Source organism: Pelophylax lessonae, assembly GCF_965119305.1.
Source record: "Pelophylax lessonae genome assembly, chromosome: 10".
Lineage (NCBI taxonomy): Eukaryota > Metazoa > Chordata > Amphibia > Anura > Ranidae > Pelophylax > Pelophylax lessonae.
The window spans coordinates 100,689,083-100,701,366 of NC_138777.1; positions in this window are offsets into that span (position 1 = coordinate 100,689,083).

Below are 12,284 nucleotides of genomic sequence, written 5' to 3' on the forward strand. Positions count from 1 at the left end.
GAAATATGATCAAAAAAAGTGTATGTATCTCGCACGTACACAACCACACTAGGCCCCAATTACTATTGTTTGTACCCCTAAAAGGCTAGATGAGGAGTAGGGGGGGTATGGAACAGGCAGCACCCTCAAACCTTCAGAAGTATGAGATGAACCCCAACAACTTGGAAAGGTGGATCTCTCTCACACGTACCGACACAGACTATCCCGCAATTCAATTGATCCTCAAAGGTTTTTATTGAATAGCGGAATAGGAAATATGATCAAAAAAAGTGTATGTATCTCGCACGTACACAACCACACTAGGCCCCAATTACTATTGTTTGTACCCCTAAAAGGCTAGATGAGGAGTAGGGGGGGTATGGAACAGGCAGCACCCTCAAACCTTCAGAAGTATGAGATGAACCCCAACAACTTGGAAAGGTGGATCTCTCTCACACGTACCGACACAGACTATCCCGCAATTCAATTGATCCTCAAAGGTTTTTATTGAATAGCGGAATAGGAAATATGATCAAAAAAAGTGTATGTATCTCGCACGTACACAACCACACTAGGCCCCAATTACTATTGTTTGTACCCCTAAAAGGCTAGATGAGGAGTAGGGGGGGTATGGAACAGGCAGCACCCTCAAACCTTCAGAAGTATGAGATGAACCCCAACAACTTGGAAAGGTGGATCTCTCTCACACGTACCGACACAGACTATCCCGCAATTCAATTGATCCTCAAAGGTTTTTATTGAATAGCGGAATAGGAAATATGATCAAAAAAAGTGTATGTATCTCGCACGTACACAACCACACTAGGCCCCAATTACTATTGTTTGTACCCCTAAAAGGCTAGATGAGGAGTAGGGGGGGTATGGAACAGGCAGCACCCTCAAACCTTCAGAAGTATGAGATGAACCCCAACAACTTGGAAAGGTGGATCTCTCTCACACGTACCAACACAGACTATCCCCCAATTTAACTGATCCCCAAAGGTTTTTGATTAAATAGCGGAATAGAAAATATGATCCCAAAAAAGTGTATGTATATCACACGTACACAACCACACTAGGCCCCAATTACTATTGTTTGTACCCCTAAAAGGCTAGGAGTAGGGGGAGTATGGAACAGGCAGCACCCTCAAACCTTCAGAAGTATGAGATGAACCCCAACAACTTGGAAAGGTGGATCTCTCTCACACGTACCAACACAGACTATCCCCCAATTTAACTGATCCCCAAAGGTTTTTGATTAAATAGCGGAATAGAAAATATGATCCCAAAAAAGTGTATGTATATCACACGTACACAACCACACTAGGCCCCAATTACTATTGTTTGTACCCCTAAAAGGCTAGGAGTAGGGGGAGTATGGAACAGGCAGCACCCTCAAACCTTCAGAAGTATGAGATGAACCTCAACAACTTGGAAAGGTGGATCTCTCTCACACGTACCAACACAGACTATCCCCCAATTTAACTGATCCCCAAAGGTTTTTGATTAAATAGCGGAATAGAAAATATGATCCCAAAAAAGTGTATGTATATCACACGTACACAACCACACTAGGCCCCAATTACTATTGTTTGTACCCCTAAAAGGCTAGGAGTAGGGGGAGTATGGAACAGGCAGCACCCTCAAACCTTCAGAAGTATGAGATGAACCTCAACAACTTGGAAAGGTGGATCTCTCTCACACGTACCAACACAGACTATCCCCCAATTTAACTGATCCCCAAAGGTTTTTGATTAAATAGCGGAATAGAAAATATGATCCCAAAAAAGTGTATGTATATCACACGTACACAACCACACTAGGCCCCAATTACTATTGTTTGTACCCCTAAAAGGCTAGGAGTAGGGGGAGTATGGAACAGGCAGCACCCTCAAACCTTCAGAAGTATGAGATGAACCCCAACAACTTGGAAAGGTGGATCTCTCTCACACGTACCAACACAGACTATCCCCCAATTTAACTGATCCCCAAAGGTTTTTGATTAAATAGCGGAATAGAAAATATGATCCCAAAAAAGTGTATGTATATCACACGTACACAACCACACTAGGCCCCAATTACTATTGTTTGTACCCCTAAAAGGCTAGATGAGGAGTAGGGGGAGTATGGAACAGGCAGCACCCTCAAACCTTCAGTATGAGATTGTGTTCACTGTACCCCACAAAGATTGAGTTCACTGCACCCCACAATGATTGTGTTCACTGCACCCCACAAAGATTGTGTTCACTGCACCTCACAAAGATTGTGTTCACTGTACCCCCCAAAGATTGTGTTCACTGCACCCCACAAAGATTCTGTTCACTGTACCCCACAAAGATTGTGTTCACTGCACCCCAAAAAGATTGTGTTCACTGCACCCCAAAAAGGATGTTGTTCACTGCACCTCAAAAAGGATGTTGTTCACTCCACCCCAAAAAGATTGTGTTCACTGCACCCCACAAAGATTGTGTTCACTGCACCCCAAAAAGATTGTGTTCACTGCACCCCAAAAATGATTTTGTTCACTGCACCCCAAAAAGGATTTTGTTCACTGCACCCCAAAAAGGATGTTGTTCACTCCACCCCAAAAAGATTGTGTTCACTGCACCCCAAAAAGATTGTGTTCACTGCACCCCACAAAGGATTTTGTTCACTGCACCCCAAAAAGATTGTGTTCACTGCACCCCAAAAAGGATGTTGTTCACTGCACCCCAAAAAGGATTTTGTTCACTGCACCCCAAAAAGATTGTGTTCACTGCACCCCACAAAGGATTTTGTTCACTGCACCCCACAAAGATTGTGTTCACTGCACACCAAAAAGGATTGTGTTCACTGCACCCCAAAAAGATTTTGTTCACTGCACCCCAAAAAGATTGTGTTCACTGCAGCCCAAAAAGATTGTGTTCACTGCAGCCCAAAAAGATTGTGTTCACTGCAGCCCAAAAAGATTGTGTTCACTGCAGCTCACACACAGAAAAATGGATGTGGATCACTGACACCTGCCTATCTCCAATCCCACACCACACAGCAATATCGATTGTAGTTTGTAGAACACAGTTTCCCTAAAATTCAGCAGACTCTGTCCCTAACAGGATTGAGAAGAGATCGTAGATCAGGATTGAGTGCAGACCCCACCCCCCACACAGCAATATCGATTGTAGTTTGTAGAAGACACTGACCCTATATAATTCAGCAGACTCTATCCCTAAAATGCCTACAACTCGCCCTGCCTAAACACTCCGACCTGTCCCTCAATTCTATCCGGACACAAATGGTTTTTTCCTGCCTATCTTTCCCTAATCAGCAGCCAGCACGTTGATGTGTGCTCTGTCCCTGAATCTAAGCAGCATAATGACGCCGCTGCGGCTGCCTCGAACTTATAAAGACTTGGTCACATGCTTCAGACGGCCAATCACAGCTACTGAGACATTTGCAGGCATGGCTGGGATGGCTTAAGGCACACCAGTTAAACGATTGTTGATTGGCTGTTGAAAGCCCGCCATGAAAAGAGCGCCAAAGCATGCAAAACCCGGAAATAAAACGACCGAACACGGATTTTTACCCGAACATACAGTAAAGTGTCCGTGTCCGTGTTCGGGTACAAAAAATCCAATTATTCGGTACGAACACGAATAATACAGTCCGTGTTCGCTCAACACTACTTGGGAGGGATTCATTTCGCAATTTTGTTGTCAGCTTGAAGCAGATGCCAGTATTTCGAGATTTGTTTGCGTATAATGTTGTGTTGGGAATTATAGGTGGTAATAAACCTAGTGGTTGTCTAACACAGGGGGAATCATTGGGTTTCTTTTGCAATAAAGAAGGTCTTGATAATATGACGGCCTTATTAAATGCCTTTCGTAGACAAATTTTTGAATATCCCCTATGTAGAAGGCGGTCTCTAAGTTGTGAAGCTGCCACTTGAACAATAAATGCATATCAAGATGGTACATTACGCCGGTAATAGCACATAAGCACCAACCAGAGAAGTCAAAACTGTGCTGGAGGGGCTCTAATATGCAGGGCAAGGTGCAGCAGTTTTTAAATAAAATAGATAAACCTCAAAAGCAGTATAGAAATACAATTGTTCCAAACCTGATAAATGCAGCAAAGGGGGCGATATCAAAGAAATAGTTAGATCCAAAGAGCCCTACCCTTAGAGATTGGTTCAACAGAATCAAATATATATACAGTATATGCAACATGGAGTATTTGGGCAGTAGAGATGAGGAACAAGTAGAAGGCTTTTCGAATAAATGGAGAAAATGGGCAGAGTTCAAAAAGACCAATAAAAACATAGCAATATGGGTAGATTAGGGGGACTGAAGACTGAAGAGTCCAGTAAAAGTTAACAAAGTAGTAGGAGAGGGGGCACATTAAAAGGAAAGTGGGATGGGGGGGGGGGGTTCAAGGGATTTGGGGAAATGGGGAGAAAAGGTCACAATGTAAACATGTAAAGTAATTTGGTATATGTTTGTTTGCATCGAATTAAAGATTAATAAAAATGTATATATTAACATCTTTTCCCCATATCAATGAGTACAGGTGCCTGTTCCCTACTATCCTAGCCTGGTGGTTGTAGGGGTCTTTGGGCAATAGGCTTATAATCTGAAAGCTCCCTTTATCAATAAGAGGGTCAGTTACTAGCTACATCCCTATATGAATGTGTAAATCAAACATACTACCCCTACTCATTCACACAAAAAACGAACAATAACTTAGTACCTTTAAACAGTTTTTGACAAGCCCTTTATTAAAAAAAGGTCCCGCAATGTATATCCTGTCATCATTACCAGCTTCTGTCACTGCTGGCCTGACACTGTCAAGGTGCCATATATAATGTTTCCACAGCTGATCACCATGTTTAAAATTGGTAATTTTTATGCATAGTTACATAGTTAGTCAGGTTGAAAAAAAGACACAAATCCATCTAGTTCAACCTATAAAATGGAAAAAGAAAAAAAAAATACAATCTCATATTTACAATCCTATACCCACAGTTGATCCAGAGGACTTCAAAAAAACTCCAGCAAAGCATGATCCAACAGCAGGGGAAAAATTCCTTCCTGATCCCCGAGAGGCAATCGGATATTCCCTGGATCAACTTTACCTATAAATGTTAGTAGGGGGCGGAGCCTTCCCTGCTGCTCGGTGTATCCTCTCAGCTGTGCGATCTAATTTTTACAAGCATGACTCCAAGTGGCTGTTTGTGAGTATATTGATTTTAATAAACGGCTGTTACCAGCTTATCCGCATGGAGAGCATTAGATTTCTTTTTGCTTCTTTGCTTATGTGGTGATCTCTATGTGCCTTGTGTGAAAGCGGCACCATCGCTGTTACCTTGTCCCTGTGCATCCGTCTGAGACCTCCTTACCATTTGGTGACATCTGCCTGTGACCCCAGAGGGGTAAAAAAGCTGTTTTTGACTCAGTGTTCTGGGTCAAATCTTAACCACTTGCCTACAGTGCACTTTCACCCCCTTCCTGCCCAGACTGATTTTCAGCTTTCAGCGCTCTCACAATTTGAATGACAATTACTCAGTCATGCAACACTGTACCCATAAAAAAATTGTGTCCTTTTTTTTCACACAAATAGAGCTTTCTTTTGATGGTATTTAATCACTACTGGGTTTTTTATTTTTTGGGCTATAAATAAAAAAAGACTGAAAATATTGTGAAAAAACACATTTTTCTTTGTTTCTGTCATAAAATTTAGCAAATGAGTAATTTTTCTTCACAAATTTTGGCCAAAATTTATACTGCTACTTATCTTTGGTAAAAAGAACCCAAATAAGTATATATTATTTGGTCTTTGTGAAAGTTATAGAGTCCACAAGTTATGGTGCTAATCATTGAAAATTGATCACACTTGATCACACCTGATGTACTGAAGGCCTATCTCATTTCTTGAGACACTAAAAAGTCAGGAAAGTACAAATACCCCCCAAATTACCCCTTTTTGGAAAGTAGACATTCCAATGTATTTAATAAGGGGCATGGTGAGTTTTTTGAAGTTGTAATTTTTTCCCTCATCTTTGCAAAATGAAGATTTTTTTTTTTTACAAATTGACGTATTAACAGGTTATTTCTCTCACACAGCATATGTATACTTGCAACTACACCCCAAAACACATTCTACTACTCCTCCTGAGTATGGCGATACCACATGTGTGAGACTTTTTCACAGCCTGGCCACATACAGAGGCCTAACATCCAAGTAGCACCGTCCGGCATTCTAGGAGCACAAATTACACATATAATTTCCTGACAACCTATCACACTTTTGAAGGCCCTGGAGCACCAGGACAATGGAAACCCCCATAAAATGTCCCCATTTTGGAAAGCAAACAGCCCAACGTATAATTTTTGAGGCATAATGAGTCTTTTGAATATGTCATTTTTTTCCACAAGTTTTTGGAAAATGTGGAAAGAAAATGAAAACACAAGCTGTCCATTTATGCAATATTTCTAACACATAGCATGTACATAGCAAAAATTGCACCCCAAAATACATTCTGCTATTCCTCCTGTATGGAGTATGGCGATACCACATGTGTAACACTTTTTCACAGCCTGGCCACATACAGAGGCCTAACATCCAAGTAGCACTTTTCACAAAGTTGTCCATTTATCCACTTTAAGACTGGGCCTATTTTTGACACTTGGTGTTTACAAGCTAAAATCATTTTTTTTGCTAGAAAACTACTTAGAACCCCCAAACATTATATATTTTTTTAGCAGAGACCCTAGAGAATAAAATGGAGATCGTTGCAATATTTTTTATCACACCATATTTGCGCAGCAGTCTTCCAAATGCAATTTTTTTTAAAAAAATTCACTTTTTTGAACAAAATAAAAATAAAAAAGAGAAAACAGTAAATTTAGCCCAATTTATTTCCATAATGTGAAAGATAATGTTACGCCGAGTAATTAGATACCCAACATGTCATGCTTCAAAATTGCGCATGCTCACAGAATGGAGCCAAACATTGGTACTTAAAAATCCCCATAGGCAACATTTTAAAAATTTCTGCAGGTTACCAGCTTAGAGTTACAGAGGAGGTCTAGGGCACAAATTATTGCTCTCGCTCTAACGATCGCAGAGATACCTCACATGTATGGTTTGAACACCGTTTACATATGTGGGCGGGACTTGCGTATGCGTTTGCTTCTGCGCGCGAGCTAACGGGGACAGGGCGTTTTAATTTTTTTTTTTCATATTTATTTTATTTATTATTTTTTTATTTTTACACAGTTTAAAAAAAAATTTTTTGATCATTTTTATTCCTATTACAAGGAATGTAAACATCCCTTGTAATAGAAATAGGCATGACAGGTCCTCTTTATTGTGAGATCTAGGGTCAAAAAGACCTCACACCTCACAACTACACTAAAAAAGAAAAAAAAAATTGTTGAAAAAGGAAAAAAAAAAAAAAAAAAGCGGCCCTTTAAACCGGTTGCTAGGCAACGTCTTTTGACGTAGCTCCTGTCCTCCAAGACCATAGAGTCGAGTGAGGGTCATCTTGCCCTCACTCGACTTCCTGTCTCTGAGGATCCGGGACCGGATAGTTTTCCCCGCAGCCGGCGGGTCTGGTAAGCTGGGAAAACGTCTGGGATGCGGCAGGAGGGGGGCACCTCTTCCCCCGCACCGTAACGGTAATTGCACGGCGAATCTGCCACTGGGACCACCCTTATCTGAAAGCCGCCCGCCCGCCGTTTCAAAAAATACCGGGGTTATGGCAGCTATCTGCTGCCATATTCCCAGTATTTAGCTTTTAATGGCCGACGCATATAGTCGTTAGGCGGTCGGTAAGTGATTGCATGTATATGGCAAACAGGTGACGATGACTGATGGGGTGACAGGTGACGATGACTGATGGGGTGACAGTTGACGATGACTGATGGGGTGACAGGTGACGATGATTGATGGAGTGACAGATGACAATCACTGATGGGGTGACAAGTGACGATGATTGATGGGGTGACAAGTGACAATCACTGATGGGGTGACAAGTGACGATGATTGATAGGGTGACAGATGACGATGACTGATGGGGTGACAGGTGACGGTGATTGATGGGGTGACAGGTGATGGGCGATGGTCACTGATGGGTGACAGGTGACGGGCGATGGTCTACGGCGGTACTGATGGCAGTCTCTGGTGACCGGTGAACTTTAGGCTATGTCCACATATCAATTGACGGCGGGCGGGCGGCAAGTGGTTAAGGTGAAAGGCTTTGATCTCTGGTGGCGGTGGAGTGAAGCACAATATCATATATTAATCACTTCTGTGGTGGCCATTACTTTGAGGATTGGAATGCACCAATTTATGGACATTTAATTTCATGATTTTGAGTGTATGCACATATTGATTTATTGACACTTATTTATTTTTTGTGTGATATTGCGAAGCACTTATGATTTAAGGTCATTGAGTTTGCTTATTATTTACACATATTGTCATTATACATACTGTATATATATATATATATATATATTTTACATATTCACTATTCATTTTTCTGGCGCAGCACCTGTTTGTTTTGAATTACTTATATTGTGGAAGTGGATAACACTATCCGGTGGTGGTTGCCGGATATATTTTTTTCAAAAAATGTTGTTTTTTTTTTCTATTCACATAACTGCACTGATAGCTTTTTTGCACAAATGTTAGTATCCAGTTATAATATGTACATTTAGAAAATGGAAAAAGGTGTATGAGTGCGCTTGATAGTATATATAATCAAAATCATCAAAAATGTGATCGAAATTGAAAAGTGATGCCCAAAAAACCATCAAAGTTTATAAATTATTTAAAAATAAAATAAAAGAATAAAATATAAAGATAAATACATAAAATTCACAACAAAAGTGCACTGTGTGTGTGAAAACACGCATATATTATTCAAGTCCCAAGAGTCCATAAACATGTGTACATGAAACTTCTTGATGATAAAGTGCAAATGAGAAAGTGCAATAATGGTTCACAAACTTTTGTCCTCCACAACACCACGTGAAAAGTGGGAATGGTGATGGTACCCTTACCAGCTAACAAGATAGCATACACATTATAACTTGAAAGGGCAGGTGTAGTGCAGCAAGAAGTCTTCCCACAACCGAATCTTTTACCTCGTAAGATAGTGAGGATGAAACTCTTACCAGATGTAAATTATTACAGGTCAGATATAGGAAATATTGCCAGCAACCACCAGTATCTCTGATATCCAAGTTGTCTCCCTCTGAACAGTCCTACTGTGGCTCCGTATCAGTATGGATAAAAACTTCCTCTATGGGTTACTCCCGGTGTATCTCATTCACAGTGATAGTCCCCACATAAGAAAGAAAGGAGCAGGCAATAGTGCATTATCTCAATGATAAGTTTAATGCAAAAAAGGTAGAACACTTACATGAACAGATAATAAGAGGGGCGAGTAAATGGTTACAGATGATCGCGGCCGCTCTGCAGCCCGGAACGCGAGAAGTGACAGCGTGGCTTCTCCACCCGATGCGTTTCCCCTAAGAAGGCGTCCACTGGGATTGAAAATGCCTTGTGCCTCAGAGTTTGAGGTGAATTCTAGTGATCAGCTGCTGGTGCTTACTTAATGTTTCTGCAGCTGGTGCTTACTTACAAATTTGGGTAATTTTTCCTGCAGGGTCAATCCCAGGGTCTTAAGATTTGTGGTGTTTCTTTTGTTCTAAATATGACAACTAAAATGTTTTAATTACTGTGTATAGAGTCAGTAGTCTGTGAAATAAATACACTCTAAAATGTATTTTTGGATTAAAATCTGACTGTCCCTCCAGTTCAAAATGCAGCTTACCAAAATTTCTTAAAATTGTTTGTGGAGTTATTGAATTATTTCCTTTTTCATTTTCAAAATATTCACTTAAATATACATTTTTGGACTGCACACAGTCTATCATTTTCAAAATGCACCCTACAAGAGATTGTTGAAATGCTGTCTGTGCCGTCTGTACAATATTCTTTCATTTGACCAGTGTAAAATCTACACATTGTGTTTATTTTTGCCCCTGAAAGCTGCAGAAAATTTGTGTTTTACCAAATGCGGATTCTAAGAATGTTACACCTATGCAGTGTGCACCATATTTCTTCCATTTTAATATGAAATATATATAGTAATTTTTTTTGGTCTATCTAAAGCTATGGGGGGCATAGTTAAACCAATGAGGCCTTCAAGAAATTATAGCAATGCTATGTATGCTTTGTGTAGGATATTACTTCTGTTTTAATCTGAACAAATAAACTTTACATTCTTTGATGTGCTAAAAATAAATGAGTGATGTGAATTAGACAATGAGACCTACGTTGTAGAAATACAACATATGTTGCGTGTAGCATATTACTTTTATTGTATCCTGAAAATATAAACGTTTCTTTTTTTTGGTCCTCCAAAACGAATTGAAGAGCCAAAAAAGAAAAAAAAAAAAGCTAAATTTAGTCAAAGAGGGCTACAAGAAATTATATAAATAATATGATTGCAGCATATTACTTCTATTTTTACCTTTTCACTGTCAGGCCCTGCACTACACTTTTTTCCTCGGTTAGCAGAATCATTTTTGCAATTTTTATTACTTTTTTTCTTTTTTACTTTTGCCCCTGAAATCTGCAAAATTAGTGTTTTACCAAATGAGGATTGCAAGATTTTTGCACCTATGCAGTGTGCATCATATTTCTTCCATTTTAATATTTTAATATGAAAAATATGAAATATATATAGTCAATTTTTGTCCAGCTAAAGCTATGGGGGCATAGTTAAACCAATGGGGCTTTAAAGAAATTGTAGCAATGCTATATATGCTTTGTGTAGGATATTACTTCTGCTTAAACTGCTTAAAAACTGCTTAAAATAGCATACAGGAGCATAAATGCCCACTGCCAGAACTTACCATGGTCTCCCTGAATGTGAGTTCAAAGAGAAGTAAGGATTATCCTGGTAGGATGTAACTAATATAAACGTTAAACCTAATGCTCTATCTTGAACTCACTTTGAAAACTTTTAAAAATTAATAAAAACTTTGTAAAAGAGAGAAACATAAAGGTGAATAGTTAATTTTTGAGGTGGAAACAAAATTCTGTGTAAATCCCTATGTTCTAAGCAGCCTAAATAATACATTCCTTATTGTTATACACATAAAGTACAAAACATGCCTGAGATGAATGCGTTTTCAAAGTAGAGTAACATTAAAATTGCTATTCTTTATTCCATTAAAAGTCTCTTTAATATTTTATGAAGAAACAAAGAAAAATAATACCATGGAATCTTCAAAGAGTTCATCGAACAAGCTGGTTAAATTCTTTCAGCTTTTGTGTGCATAATGTGACCTAGTATAGTGGTTTGTAATGCAAAATATCAATCAAACATAATCAGAAGCAAATGAGAAGGAAATAAGATATTCAGAGAAAGACAATGCATGATTAGAGTATGCCAGGGACAATGGAAAAGTGGAACATCCTTTCATTCGTTATGTGTGAACTTCTCGATGCTGACACATTATGGCAATGGAACAAAATGTCAATTCAAAGCAGCATTCAGCAGCTGCCATAGCTGAGTAAATTAGTTTTTCTTACTCTGGGAGTTTATTGAAAATAGAAGGTGCAGTTATAATAAAGCACATGTTCAGATGAAATAGAGGAATGCTGCAATTTGTAAAATGTGTTTACTGTTACAAGCAGAACATTTATGTGAAATGAGAAACATTACTAGATAAATGATCATTTTTTTAGGTTACATGATGAGCCCTAATTAGTTAAGTCAGCTTTTTGCTGTAAAACAAATGCTGAAAGATTCTCAGATGCACTTCTCTTCACTCAGGCTTTAATTGGCTTTGTAACATTTGAAATTTAATGCAGAATGTAATTTAAATTTAGTTCAAAACAATATGGCTGAGTCATAAAGCGGAAGGCAACCTTGTCGCTCTTAATGGAAAACATTGCTTATTTTCAGCAATATAAAGGAATAATATTCTAGAATCCTGAGTTACGAGATCCTACACACAAGGCATCTTCCCTGTAACTGCCCCCTACCTCGTTGCAGCAATCCCCCTTCCTGTCCTGTTCACATTGTATTCTCCCTGCTGCCTGGTAAGAGGCAAGCTTTATTGGTGGTGGTTATCTACACAGAGGACACCTACTTAAGATTTCCCATTCACTTTGGCATTTTTTCTTCTCTTTATTGTGGTAAGAGGCGACACCAGCCGTCATAGGATTGCACCTCACTTATATGTTTGCACGTATTTCCAGTTATTTTTGGTAAGGGGTACCTATAGGTGTCCCACTTAAGAGCA